General features: G+C 41.7%; 1 protein-coding gene across 2 annotated transcripts in view; it reads left to right on the forward strand.

Annotated features, from left to right (window-relative positions):
• Nucleotides 1-14,505, forward strand: part of FGF13 (fibroblast growth factor 13) — a 527,173-nt gene that overhangs the window by 332,638 nt on the left and 180,030 nt on the right. The window lies entirely within an intron of this gene.

Raw genomic sequence — 14,505 nt, forward strand, 5'->3', positions numbered from 1 at the left:
ATTAACAGACTAGACTCCACCCCTACACTCTTAATCCTCAAATTGACAAGTGCTTATTTACCACAGCACTTCACAACATACTTCACCTACAGAATTAATTCCCATTTGGACCTTAAAGGCTTGTATTAAAACAAGCAGCCATCAATGTGAGGTATCAACTAAGACCACACAGAAGATCCAGAACTGATAACAAAATTCAAACATGAGGAAGGGAAAAGTATCAGAGCTTAAATTGCAAACACCAAATTTGTACAGGCTGTGGGAGCAGATACAGAGTAGCTAGTCACTAAGCCTCTGGCAGAGACTCTTGTATACTTGAGTATGGTGGACGAAACTACAGTATAATATAATACACTTGACCCAACCTAAATCTGATCCAGGCTTAAATATTTCTCACTTGTTCCATGACAAAATTTTCTTCTTTTTTGTTTTGTTTTTTGTTCTTTTAAATATTGTTGGTGGTCGTTTCTTTTTTACTCTTTATTTCTATCTTTGTGTTATTATTATTACTTTCTTCTTTCGGGTTCATTGTTATTATTTATGTTAGGTTTCCTAACTTTTGAAACACAGAAGGAGTGGATGAATAGAGACAATAATTGATGCAAGGGTTAACTGGGGATGGCCAAGAGGAGATGGTGAGGGGAATGGAAGGGCAAACCATGAATGTGACAGAGGGCAGGGAGTACTAGAACAAAGTGCGATGATGGATATACAGAGAACTCATCACTTGCCAGAAGAGTCAACTCCTGCTCCCAGTGGTTAGAGGGGCAAAGCTAACAGACTTGCCAAACTCGGGCTGAGGGTGGGCACAAAAAGGGCCAGCGAGTGGAAAGAAAGAAAGGAGCGATGTGGAGCTACTGCCAAGAGCTGTTGGAACAAAGGCACAAGAAGACTTAGGGAGGTGGGGGAAAAAGACCTAGGGGGAAATTTTTTTAAATCAGGAAATAAAAGATCTTGATTCTAAAAAAAAAAAAGAGCTTACTGGGAGTGTATTATTTGTGGAGTTTATATCAAGAAAAAATAAAGAAACCAACGTTAAACAATGGCTGCCATGGGCTATGGAGGAAGAGGTTTTGCTTAGGGGGCATTGAGTTAATGTTAATGTTGGTAAAATAATTGCACTAATAATGAGTACAAGGAAGAAAATGTGCTAAAATTGACTATAGTGATGACTGTACAACTCTCCTTGATATGATTGAACTATTGAATTGTATGATATGTGGAAAAAGTGCCAATAAAACTGTGAAAAAAAAGAATTCATTAATTCCCAACTTGTGTATGAGACAGCTGTTGCCTGGGAAAGTAATTTGCCTGGCATCACACAGCTTGTAAATGGTATCACAGGGACTGAAACTCGGGTACTCAGGGCCCAGCAGTCATGGTCTTAGCTGTAGCAGTCTGCTTTGGGAGGGTTTGTGTGCGTGTCATGGAGACCTGAAAGGAAAAAATGATGAGAGAGTTATTTTCCTTTTTAACTGAGGACAGGAGAAAACACTTGGATTTTTTTTTCATGAGCTGCACATTATAGGTCCCTAGTAATTGCCTGGCCCTGTGCAGAGGTGCTCTACATGCATTACGTTTGGTCATCCTGTCAGCAATGGTGGAAATTTGGTCTTAATAGTTAACTGAAGGTGGGGAAATAGATCTATGTGCATATATTTATAGGTTTAGTATTAAGGTAGCAGAAGGACATTGGGCCTCCACTCAAGTACTCCCTCAATGCAAGAATATTTTCTTCTGTTAAATTGGCATTCTATGATGCTCACCTTCCCGACACAACCGCTGAAGACAAAGCGGGTGAATAAGCAAATGTGGTGAAGAAAGCTGATGACACCCGGCTATCAAAAGATACAACATCTGGGGTCTTAAAGGTTTGAAGGTAAACAAGTGACCATCTAGCTCAGAAGCAACAAAGCCCACATGGAAGAACCACACAAGCTTGTGTGATCATGAGGTGTCAATGAGATTGGGTATCAGGCATCAAAGAACAAAAAATCCTACCATTGTGAATGAGGGGGAGTGCAGAGTGGGGACCCAAAGCCCATCTGTAGGCAACTGGACATCTCCCTACAGAAGGGTCATGGGTAGGAGACGAGCCAGGCAGGGTGCAGTATAGCACTGATGAAACATACAACATTCCTCTAGTTCTTTAATGCTTCCTACCCCCCACTATCATGATCCCAATTCTTACTTACAAATCCATCTAGACCAGAGGATGTACACTGATACATATAAGAAGTGGAAACACAGGGAATCCAGGACAGATGACCCCTCAGGACCAATGGTGAGAGTGGCGATACTGGGAGGGTGGAGAGAAGGAGGGGTATAAGTGGATATACATATAACCCCTGCCCTGGGGGACAGACAACAGAAAAGTGGGTGAAGGAAGATGTCAGATAGTGTAAGACATGACAAAATAATAATAATTTGTAGATTATCAAGGGTTCCTGAGGGAGGGGAAAATTGAGGAGCTGATGCCAGGGGCTTAGGTGGAGAGCAAATGTTTTGAAAATGACGAGGACAATGAATGTACAAATGTGCTTTACACAATTGATGTATGTATGGATTGTGATAAGAGTTGTATGAGCCCCTGATAAAACGATTAAAAAAATAGTTAACCGAACGGTTTATGGGTGCCACTTTAGTATTAGACACTATGTTGGCTTTATGGTTTTGTTTTTAAATCAATTTTGTTATTATAAATCTTTGAATTTTGTACACTAAATTTAGTATACTAAAGCTTTGAACTTTTCTGAGTTTTTGAGTTTCTAATTTTGTACCACCTTAGACCAACAGCAATGCTGTCTTCTATTTAAAACAGGATGTGTCAACCTGTGTTGTTAGCATGTGGGGCCCCAAGTGTCTTTGTTGTGGATGTTGTACTGTGCATTGTAAGATGCTGGCCAGCATCCCTGGCCTTTAATTTCTTGATACCAGTAGTAAGCAGTGCCCATCACTCACAGTTGTTACAATCAAAAGCTGTTTCATGGAGTGCCCTATATGCCCAGGCTGATGAGGGGATCATGGGAAAATTAACCCTCCTCGAGAATCAGAAAATTAAAATCTTTCTTTTATTCTGAAGGCTTAATGCCAGAACAAAGGGAAGGATTCTTTATTTCTTTTAGAAAGAGACAACTAAAGAAAAGGATAGTCAAGGCCAGTTTTTGCCAAAGATTTAAGTTGGGCAAAGTCCATTCCACGTCTAGTTTTTATCTAGCATAAAGATTTATGATTTTATCTTAAATTGGCATGCTTTTTCATTAGGTTCATCATCATGTGGATACAGGCTATGCCTATGTTTATTTATTTTTAATCATTTTATTAGGGGCTCATACAACTCATCACAATCCATACATACATCAATTGTGTAAAGCGCATTTGTACATTCATTGCCCTCATCATTCTCAAAATATTTCCTCTCCACTTAAGCCCCCAGCATTAGGTCCTCATTTTTCCCCTCCCTCCCCGCTCCCCCCTCCCTCATGAGCCCTTGATAATTTATAAATTATTATGTTGTCATATCTTGCCCTGTCCAACGTCTCCCTTCCATTCTCCCACTTTTCAGTTGTCCATCCCCCAGGGAGGAGGTCACATATAGTTCCTTGTAATCGGTTCCCTCTTTCCTACCCACTCTCCCTCTACCCTCCCTGTTTCACCACTCACACCACTGGTCCTGTAGGGATCATCCTCCCTGGATTCCCTGGATTTCCAGTTCTTATCTGTACCAGTGTACATCCTCTGGTTTAGCCAGACTTGCAAAGTAGAATTCATGTCATGATAGTGGGAGCGGGGAGGAAACATTTAGGAACTAGAGGAAAGTTGTATTTTTCATCGTTGCTACATCGCACGCTGACTGGCTCGTCTCCTCCCCCAGACCACTCTGCAAGGGGATCTCCAGTGGCCTACTAATGGGCTTTGGGTCTCCACTCCTCACTCCCCCCATCATTCACTATGGTAAGATTTTTTGTTCTGATGATGCCTTACAGCTGATCCCTTCGACACCTTGTGGTTGCATAGGCTGGTGTGCTTCTTCCATGTGGGCTTTGTTGCTTCTGAGTTTGATGGCCGCTTGATTACCTTCAAGCCTTTAAGACCCAGACGCTATACTTTCTGATAGCCGGGCACCATCAGCTTTCTTCACCACATTTGCCTATGTTTTAATTTAGAGTGTATGATCACAGCTCACACACCTATGACAAGGAATGAGCTCAGAGGGCATTTAGTGTCCATTCACTACTCTACATCCATTCACAACCTTTTTAGATTCTGCTCTGACCATATAGTGAAAGAAACTCTTGCTCTGTGATTTCTCGTTGGTGCAGTTGGAACAGATCAATGGGAACCTTGGGATCCCTTAATATGTGGAGACACTTTCTTGCATGGATTACTTATTTCAAGTATCCAGCTCTCTCTGATGTTTTTTCAGATTTAGGAAGGATAACTCCCATAACAACTTTCTTCTCTTGCTCCTCCCTGAGTGCTTTATCTACCTATAAGTAATCCTTGGACACATTCTGTATATGATTCCTTTATTAAACTAATTTCTCTTAACTTCTGGAATTTCTCATGTGTTTCCTTCAGTGACCCCATCCAGATGAAAATAGACACTGTTCTTTCAATGAGCCCAAGTAGCCTATGGGAACTTGTTTCCATCAGGGTAAACTACCTCTTCTGTGTCTTGAAATTGCCCTGCCCTATTACCCACAACCCTGTTCTGGGAAAGTTATTGACAGCATTTTGTGTCCCGAAAGGCAGTAAGATAGGGTCTTGCCAAGCTCACTGTCGTCGAGCCGATTCTGACTTGTAGCAACTCATGGTTTCGGAGGCTATGACACTTTCCAATTCGAAACACCCCGCCTCGACCTTCTCCTGGGAAAGAGCTGGAAGGTCAGAGCCACTGACCTTGTAGGTAGCCTCCCAATGGCTCACCCACAACTCCACCCGGGCTCCTTTGGATACTTCTGATGACGCCGTCGTCTCAAGTTTATTTAGCCTACTGCCCTTTTTGAGAGAATGACTCAGCACCCCCTGTTAATGACAAACACTTGAACTATAGCCCGTGAGCGATGATAAAGTGTTCCGTTTCTGCTTTCGCAGCTCCCCTAGATTGTTCTAGCACGCCCTGGGATGGTATCGCCCTTTTAGGGAAATACTGCTCTGGTAGGTAGCAAACAGCAGATTCACCTGCCCTTGCTTTTTCTCAGGAAGCATTCCTATAGGGGGCCATCTGTCTGCTCTCAAGTGGGGAAGGAAACCATTACATTCCTTGACTTTATCTGAGCTTGAAGGTCAGTGGATGTTCATGATCCTGTTGTATTCATATCAATGCCTGTGTGACTCTCGTATACGAGGAACTGGGTGCAGACGGCAGGAACCTCAGTCTTTGCTCCCAGGCTGACAAAACTGTACTGGGCCCATAGGATGCGGGATGATCATTTATTTCTTTTAGATTTCTAAAAGGCTCCAAAGCATTCTGCTTTTTTCTCTCTTCAACACACCATGCAATCCGCCATCTGTGCCCCCAAGATTCCCTTCCGTGTAGTTAATCACCAAATTATTAAAGCTAGCTCTCTGAAATCGTGCTGTCTAAATCAAAATATAATGTGAACCATACATGTAATTTAACATTTTCTAGTAGCCATGACACTTTAAAGTGTTGAAAATCAAAGACATTACTTTGAAAACTAAGATCCAAGACTTTCGTTGGGTGCCTGATCCAAGACTGGCATTTTCAGTTGTCTCATATGCATGTGAAAATTGGACACTGAATAAGAAGCCAGAAGAAGAGCCAATGCATTTGAATTATAGTGCTGGTGAAGAATATTGAAAGTGTGATGGACTACCAGAAGAACAAGCAAATCTGTCTTGAAAGAAGGGCAGTCAGAACGCCCCCTAGAAGCAAGGGTGATGAGACCTGATCTCATGTACTTTGGACATGTAGTCAGGAGAGACCAGCTTCTGGAGAAGGACATCATGCTTGATGAAGTAGAGGGGCAGAGAAAAAGAGGAAGACCCTCCAGGAGATGGATTGACCCAGTAGTCGAAACCATGGGCTCAAACGTAAGACAATTGTGAAGATGGTGTCGGACCAGGTGGTGTTTCTTTCTGTTATGCATAGAGTCGCTGGATGGGACCAAGTAGATGGCACATAACAACAACAGTAGTTGTATTTCAAAGGAAAAAAGGAACAGATGGCATGAATTTTGATAACACTTTAGTTAATCCAATACATCCAAAATATGATCATTTCCATATAGGAGTATTAAAATTATCAGTGAGCTATGATTTATTTGGTACCCATTCTTTAGAATCTGGTATGTATTTTACTCAATTCAGATGCCAATTTTTCATTAGAAATAATGAAGGTGTATTTTATTTTTATATCACTTGCAGTGATAAAGTATATTCACATACTCACATTATTCCAAACCGATTTAAAAGTTTTCCATCACCGAAGTGAATTTTATTTACAGTGAAATTATTGTTTTATACAAAAATGAAAATTCAGTGTCCCAGTTGCATTCGGTACATTTTAGGTGTTCGAGATTTGTGTGTTGCTGCTTGACATCTTCTTCAAATGCACCGGTCTAACTCCTCATTACATTGCTTTTCTTCGAACACCAGCATTCAGGCCTTAGTGGAAAGCTTTCTTGAACTATGACCAAATTGCCCGTTCGTGGTTTAATCTTCTCCACAGGACCATGCCGAATTCCCTACAGAAGGGTTGTACTAGTTGGCATTGCCACCTCTACTCTATGAGAGTGCTTGTTTCTGCACAGCCTCACCTCCAGAGTATGTCCTACTTTCCGTTTTTCTGTCAAACTGGTAGGTGAACATCTTTATTTCTCTCTTTTTAATACAGTGTCCTTATATTATTGGTGAGGGGGCTATACAGCATTTCGTTTCTACTCAACAATTTCTATGCCTTATTCTGGGTCATTGGCTGGTATCTTCAAAATGAGTGAACATACTCATATTTCCATTTTGGTTATTCTGTTTCCATTCATTAATTTTCTCTGGGCCCCTCATATCCTCATCCTTAGTTTTTACTAATCTTTGACAATTTTATCTCAGAGGTAGTGATATTTAAAGTAGCACAGTGCTTGCAGGTGGTATTCATTATTTTCAGACCCAGTTTGTTATTTAGGTATGATGTGACCCAGAGGTTAGATTTGAAGCATACTTCTGCACTATAGCCTCTGGGAGTCCTCCAGTCTACAGTAGCTCAGTCAGTTCTCTTCGTTTTGGTTTCGTTTGAGTGTGTGAGTATTTACTGTGGTCCTCCATAGAACGTTAGTATTTGGAACCAAGCACTCACTATCGACTTCTTTGTGTTTCAGGGTAGGTGAGTGTGTTAGGCAGAATTCTCTAGAAAAACAAAACCAGGTCACTTAAGATTATATATATGGATAGATTTATACAGCACGAAGGACTATAACAGCTAATTATTCCACACAGCAGTACAGAGGGCTCAGTTCAACTCACTTCCATTGAACAGTTAATATACTAGAAGTCCTTCAACTCATTAGGGCTGCTGGGTCCCAGGTCAAGGAAGCAGATAGCTGAGTCTTCCCTTGGCTACTGAATGCATGCAGATCCACCCACAGGCAGCAAACAGCAGGGCAGGTCACCAATAGTCAGCAGCTCAGGAGCTTAGCGAAGCAGGCCCAGATGGGATTTCAAATTCAAGCAATGCAAGACAACAGGATCCACCATCCTCAAGCACAAGTGATGTATACACCAGCAGCATGGTGAAGGAAGTCTCCAAAGAGCTTCAAGCTCTAGCAACAAGATGCATGGGTTGGCTTGTCCCACAGGTAGTGTAGCTCACAAGTTGAGGCGGAGAACTAGATAAACTTGAAGCACACTGGTCTGATTACCAGAGGGCAAGAGAGAGGGGGCAGGCCTTGCAGAGCCATTTATTTCTTTGCCCTCCAATCAAACTGCAACCTGATTAATCCCACATGTTCCTATTGGCCAGATTTTCACAATAAACCTATCTATCACAGTGAGTTTGCAGCTGATATAGTCTTGTAGACTAGATGGCAAAGTGGTTTGATGCTGAGCTCTTAACTGAAAGATGGGGAAAATGAACTCGCCACCTACAGGAGAAAGATATGACAGTTTGATTGTATTATGATGGTTGTTGTTAACGTGCCCATCGTTGTAGTCACTGTGTCAATGCATCTCCTTGAGGGTTTTCTTCTTTAACCAAGCATGATGTCCCCCTTCAGGGACTGGTCTCTCCTGATCACATGTCGAAAGTATGTGAGATGAAGTCTCATCACTTCTAAGGAGTGTTATTGCTGTACTTCTCCCAAGACAGATTTGCTTATTCTTTAGCAGTCCATGGTACTTTCAATAATCACCAACACCATCATTCAAATGCATTCATTCTTCAATTTCCTTATCCAATTTCTTATTTTCACATCCACATGAGGTGACTGAAAATTCCAAGGTTTGGATCACTTGTGCAGCAGATTTTCCCAATGTAATGTGTTGGTTGATCTCTTGACTGATGCTTCCATGAGCATTGATTGTAGCTCCAAGCAAGACAAAATTCTGGACAACCCGAGTCTTTTCTCATTTTATTGTGATGTGACCTATTGATCCACTTATGAGGATTTGGAGTTTTTTCTATATTGAGTTGTAATCTATACCGAAGGCTACAATCCTTGATCTTCTTTAGCAAGTGCTTCAAGTCCTCACTTTCACCAGGCAAGATTGTGTCATCTGCGTACCACAGGTTGTACATAAGCCTCCCTCCAATCCCGATTCCGCGTTATTCTTCTTAGGATCCAGATCCCCTGGTTATTTGCTCAGTATAGAGATTGAACAATTATTTTGAGTGAGTACGACCCTGACATCCACGCTTCTTGATTTTTAGACCCTGCAGTATTACCTTGTTCTGTTGGCATAACTGTCTCTTGACTAAGGTGACCAGATTTTAACCTTGGTAAAGCGGGACAAAAGCGGGACACCATTGATAAAACTCATATCCTGGCGAAATAACCACATGGCAGCCGAAAACCGTATATCCTAGCTTGTCGTGCATTCTTTCCAAAAATTGGGACTTTTAAAAAACGCTGCGGGATGTGGGAAAATTTGTTAAAAATCAGGACTGTCCCGCCAAAAGTGGGACGTCTGGTCACCTTACTCTTGACCCTTGTACAGAGCAAAATTAAATGGTTTGGAAACCTCATAGGGCAGGACTACTCTGCCTTGTTAGTTGGAATCAACTTGATGGCAACTGGTCTGGGGTTTGTAGGGCTACTTTTGCGCTTCAGTGGCCTGAACTATTTATTATTTGGTCTTGTATGGAAAGAGTTTGCCTGCTTCTATTTTACAGGATGTCTTTAACCATCCCACGTACATAGCTCAGCATCAGGCAAATGTAACGTCTTAGTAAACGTGTATGGAATTTAATGATAGATGAAATTGAGTGGACTGGATTGAATAAAAAAATAACATGTGCTATCTGTAATTGATAATATTTGGAGGATAAGAATCCTTTTCTGTGCCCCTCGGGAAATGTTTATGTTACTTGTCTAGCTTTAGGTCACTTTTCAACTTCTTGAATAAAGCAAGTTTTTGTTTAGCCCCTTTCACCTTTACTTTGAACTCTGTACCATCTTTCTACTTTTACCTTACTTTCTGTTTGCTTTATATATGTTTCCCAAAAATGCACCGTGTTAGATCTTAAGGATCTGAGGTCCTCTGATACACAAGTAAGTGGCAACAGCTGTGAATTCAAATATTAGCTCAGTCTTTGGTCTAATTGGTTACTTTAGAAAAGACACTTGACCTAACTTGTTTTAGATTTATTTTCTAAATCCTTAGTGAAAATTACAATCTGCCACCTTCATGGTATTGACTGCAGGGGTATGAATGCCATAGGCATATGCAGTTTTACAGGGAGAATTATGAGTGCAGCGTATTTTCCTAAAATAAAAGGAGTTGTGTTTTTTTTTTAATTCTTTAAAAAAAATCATTTTATTGGGGGCTCATACAACTCTGATTACAATCCATACATACACCCATTGTATCAAGTACTTTTGTACATTTGTTTCCCTCCTCATTCTCAATACATTTGCTTTCTACTTGAGCCCTTTATATCAGCTGCTCATTTTCCCCTCCCTCCCCACTCCGCCCTCCCCCATGAAACCTTGATGACTTATAAATTATTATTATTATGTCATATCTTACACCGTCCTACATCTAATAGGAGCTATTTCTTTAATCCACAGAGAATCAAAAAAGAAAGAAAGAAAACAGCACCCATTTATGCACTAATTTTAAACACTGCTTAGAATCAGCCTCCATTATTGAAAGTTTTCTGTGCGGTGTGGGAAATTAGTGGCCATTAATGATTCTGTACTATTTAGGTAGTAAGTCCACAAGGCCACCTGGTCATCCCTTTGATTGTGTCATTTAAAATTGAAATTAAACTTGGAAATGCCTTCCACATTTGATCTGCACCTTTATGATGAACTTGATGGAAGCAAGGCTAAAGTGCTTAGCGAAAAAAACAGAGGCTTTGTGACAGGATGGTGGAAAAATAGAAGGACTGGCATAAATTAGGGGTGTTTTTTTTTATTAATCAAAGTAGAATGAAATCCTTGAGAGCTGCAATTACTCCTGGATTTACCAAGAGGTTGCTTATCCTTCTAATTGTGAAGATTTCTGTTTTCATCAGGCTCAGATGTAATCCCTACTGATAGTAATCTTGTAGGATTAAGATTAATTCTGTACTTAATCCTCTGTGAGAAAAAGATATGTAAAAATCTCTTGGGGTGACCACACAGTGTGACACTGTGGCCAACTATAGACATCCTCAACTACAGGTTACTGTGTGCCTTTTAAGTTTCTTGTCAAACCCAGCCCACTACCTGTTTTTGCTAAAAAAAAACTATTGTTCCTATTTTGGAGCACAGGGGCCCCCATCCATTTATATGCTGACTATGGTTGCTTTTGCATTATGCTGACTTTCAACTGAAAAAATTTGACTCTCTGGTTCTTTTTGGCAAAAGGTGGCCAACCCCTATTACAGGCCGAAATGTACAATAGTTTCCAGCCTCCTGTGGCCTAAGTGCAACACTAAAGGAGGCACAAAGGCAACACATATAATTAACTCTTTTTAAAGAAGGATCAGGAAAAAATTTAGAGGAGCTAACCCGTGTAATCATGTCGTGTTTGAGTGGGAAGAAACCTTGAGGTAAGGACTGTCCTCATTTCTCATCCATATCGCCTCTCCAACATCCCTGATATCCCACTGATGCTACTTTTAAAGGAAATCCTGCTTCTGACAGAGAAGTAGAACAATTTCACAATGTTCTGCTTGCCAGTTTGTGCAGACAGAGGTTCAGAGACCCATAGGTAGCCTTTACATCTTAAAAGTGATTAAGAACCTCTGATCTCCCTGTCTCTGTCTAACTTCAATTCAAGCCAAATTAGGCTCTTTCTCTGGCCCAATGCTAATGACACAGCTATCCGCAGGGAATTCTGTGGGAATCAGGACCAAATGAAAGCTGTGAACCCTTGGCAATGCTCCTTCTCTTTTTATTGTCTCGGAGGACTCATAGCGACTCATCTATATAGTTTTTAATTTTTGTCTTTCCCTACCTAGTCTTGTTAATTTTTCCTCATGAGATTCAGTGTCAACTTGTCTAACTAACATTTTTACTGAGATTGCATTAACTTTATGAACTTCATGAATTTAACCTAGAGAAAGCACACGTGGTTATAATGTTGAACTATTTTTTCAAAGAGCAAGGGATGTCTTTCTATCTGTTTGTCGACTTTTTTTTTTTTGGTCTTTCATGAATGGAAAAAACTTTACAAGTAAGAAAAAATTGTTATCTTCCGATTACTGAACTCATTCTGAATGTGAACGACTTATTTAGTGATCATGTCAATCACTTGTCAAGCAAGCGGATAAGTGAAGAACAAATTTGTTGGAACACATTTCTTCCAACTGTTTCTCAAGGTCCTAACCCACCATCCGAATCCATCCTTTACCTCTTCGTTTTATTGTGTGTCATTTGGTGATTTACCTGAAGTCCGAGAAGGTGCTGATGAAAACCAGCGGAGGAATATACAGAGTAACAGTCTGGAATGCTCAACCCCAACTCAACAAGGAGGGGAAGTTCAGCAGAGGTTCACAGTAGAACTCCTGTGGTAAGAGACCTAAAACAGCTGCTTTATCATCAATGATTTTAACATCTGGAGAAGGTGTATGGTTTCATCATAAACCTAACTGGAGCAAACATGTTTTATTTGACACCTATTAAAAGTACATATCCAGGCATCATGACGACAAGTGGGGTGACTAGACCAAGGCATGGCATCCCCTACTTTCATTGGACCAAATTGGATCTGTGAGCATCATAGAGCAAGAGAAACATTGACAAACAAGATTTTCAGGAAGAGAGGGTCCAGCGATGGCAGGAGGTCAAAAAGGCATTTGCTGTGAGGAGGGGTTGATAAAACGTGGGTTATTTGATAGGAAAAGAGAAAATGGGGGGTTATTGCCTATGATCTGATCAGAGGATGCTGGCACCTCAGCACTGTTGTAGAAAACAGAGGCAGTGAAGTTGGAGCCCTGATGCTGTAGGGTGTTGTGTGTATTCTGCGCTGCTAATCACAAGGCCAGCCACTGGAACCCTCCAGCTACTTTGCAGGAGAAAAATGAGGCTGTCTGCTCTCCGAATGATGGATAGCCTGGGGTGGAGTTCTACTCTGTACTATAGTCTAGCCACCCTCCAAGACAGAGTCAGAATTGACTCGTGGCAATTGGGTTTATTTCATAAGTACCTTCATTTTGATCGGAGAGGCCAGCTGCCATTATTGAAAAATATTGAGAAGCAGAGTAGTAATTAACAAAATGATGTGGCGGAGATGATCAGCACAAACGAGGACTTAATGAGAAAAAAGAGATTATCGAGTTTTGAGCTGGCATGGCCAGAAGGTCGCATTAGTTCTTCTCCTTGAAGGTCATCTACAGGCCATAGACCAGCGGTTCTCAACCTTCCTCATGGCGTGACCCTTTCATACAATTCCTCATGTGGTGGTGACCCCCAACCATCAAATGATTTTCATTGTCATTTTGCCACTGTTATGAATCGGGTGACCTTTGTGAAAGGGTCATTCAATCCCCCAAAGGGTTCGTGACCCACAGGTTGAGAACCGCTGTCATAGACCTTGAAAGCCTCCCTCCTATTGGAGAGTATGCTTTGATAGGGGTTGACTTGCGGACTGCCATTTCCAGAGAGGCCCATGCATATTGTGCTCCACTTTGCTTTGGGGAGTAACCACCCCCGTGTTGTTGTAATGTTGGTGCACAGTGAAGGGAAATGGGCAGTGAAGTACAGCAGGTGACACGAACGTCCAAGACTCAAGTGTTTGTGCCTTTTACTGCCTATCTTGAAGGAACCTTAGTGGGTTAAGCATTGTGTTGTTAACTGGAAGGTTAGTGTTTCAACCCCATCAAGCCCTCTGCTGGAGAAAGACATGGCAGTCTGTGTCTGTAAAGATTTGCAGCCTCTGCAACCCAATGGAACAGTTATCCTCAGTCCTATAGGATCTTTATGACTCTAAATCAACTCAACAGCAGTACGCATGGATATGGCCTAGCTCTAATATCAGAGATAGTTACATCCTCCTAATATTATACCCGAAGAGCCCTAGTGACCTAGAGGCGACAAGTTGGGCTGCTAACCACAAGGTCAGCAGTTTGAAACCACCAGCTGCTCTGCAGGAGAAAGACAAGCCTTTTTACTCCCAGAAAGGATGAGAGTCTCAGAAACACACAGAGGCAGTTGTCCCCTGTCCTATGGGGTCACTATGAGTTGGAACACACTTGATGGCAGTGAGTGGGAGAATATCATGCTGTATTCTGGATGGAGGATGCTAGTGGTTTCTCTAGAGAGAATCTGCTCATCTCTAAGCAGGGAGGAGCATGCCTGGGGAGAACTGCTCTTTCTCCTCTTGGAGTGTTGACAGGGGGAAGGAAGCTGGTACATTCCCAGTGCAGGCAGCGGCTGCCATGTTTATGCTGAGGCAGCTTCTGGCCACGGAGGCATGGGATGCACTAGTCTAGGAAGCTATTGTAATCTGCCTGAAGCTCTTGTGCATTTTAACTTGTGTTCATCTGTCAAGCCCATCCATGTTGTCCCACTCTATCTTCCTGTGCTCACAACCCCACCATGAGATAGATAAACTCCCCTTCTCTATCCCTGTTGAAGGTGTGCTCTAGTCTAGAGCCTTTGTTTTCGAACTCTGCCTTGGGGAGTTCGAGAGGTTTGAGCATACAGAGTCCTGGTGGAGAAATCAATGTGATTTGACAAGAGAAAGTCTGACAAGAGAATCTCTGACAAGAGAAAGTCAGAAATTGACTAAAGGCCACTTCCCCACCCAGAGATACTGTGCATTGAATTGTTTTGCCCCCTTTTCCCTTCCTTTTTTTCTTTTCTCTTTCTCCCTACCCCTCTTCCACCTTTTCCCTTC

Source organism: Echinops telfairi, unplaced genomic scaffold, assembly GCF_000313985.2.
Source record: "Echinops telfairi isolate 266 unplaced genomic scaffold, ASM31398v2 ScPeMD7_20;HRSCAF=75, whole genome shotgun sequence".
Taxonomy (NCBI): domain Eukaryota; kingdom Metazoa; phylum Chordata; class Mammalia; order Afrosoricida; family Tenrecidae; genus Echinops; species Echinops telfairi.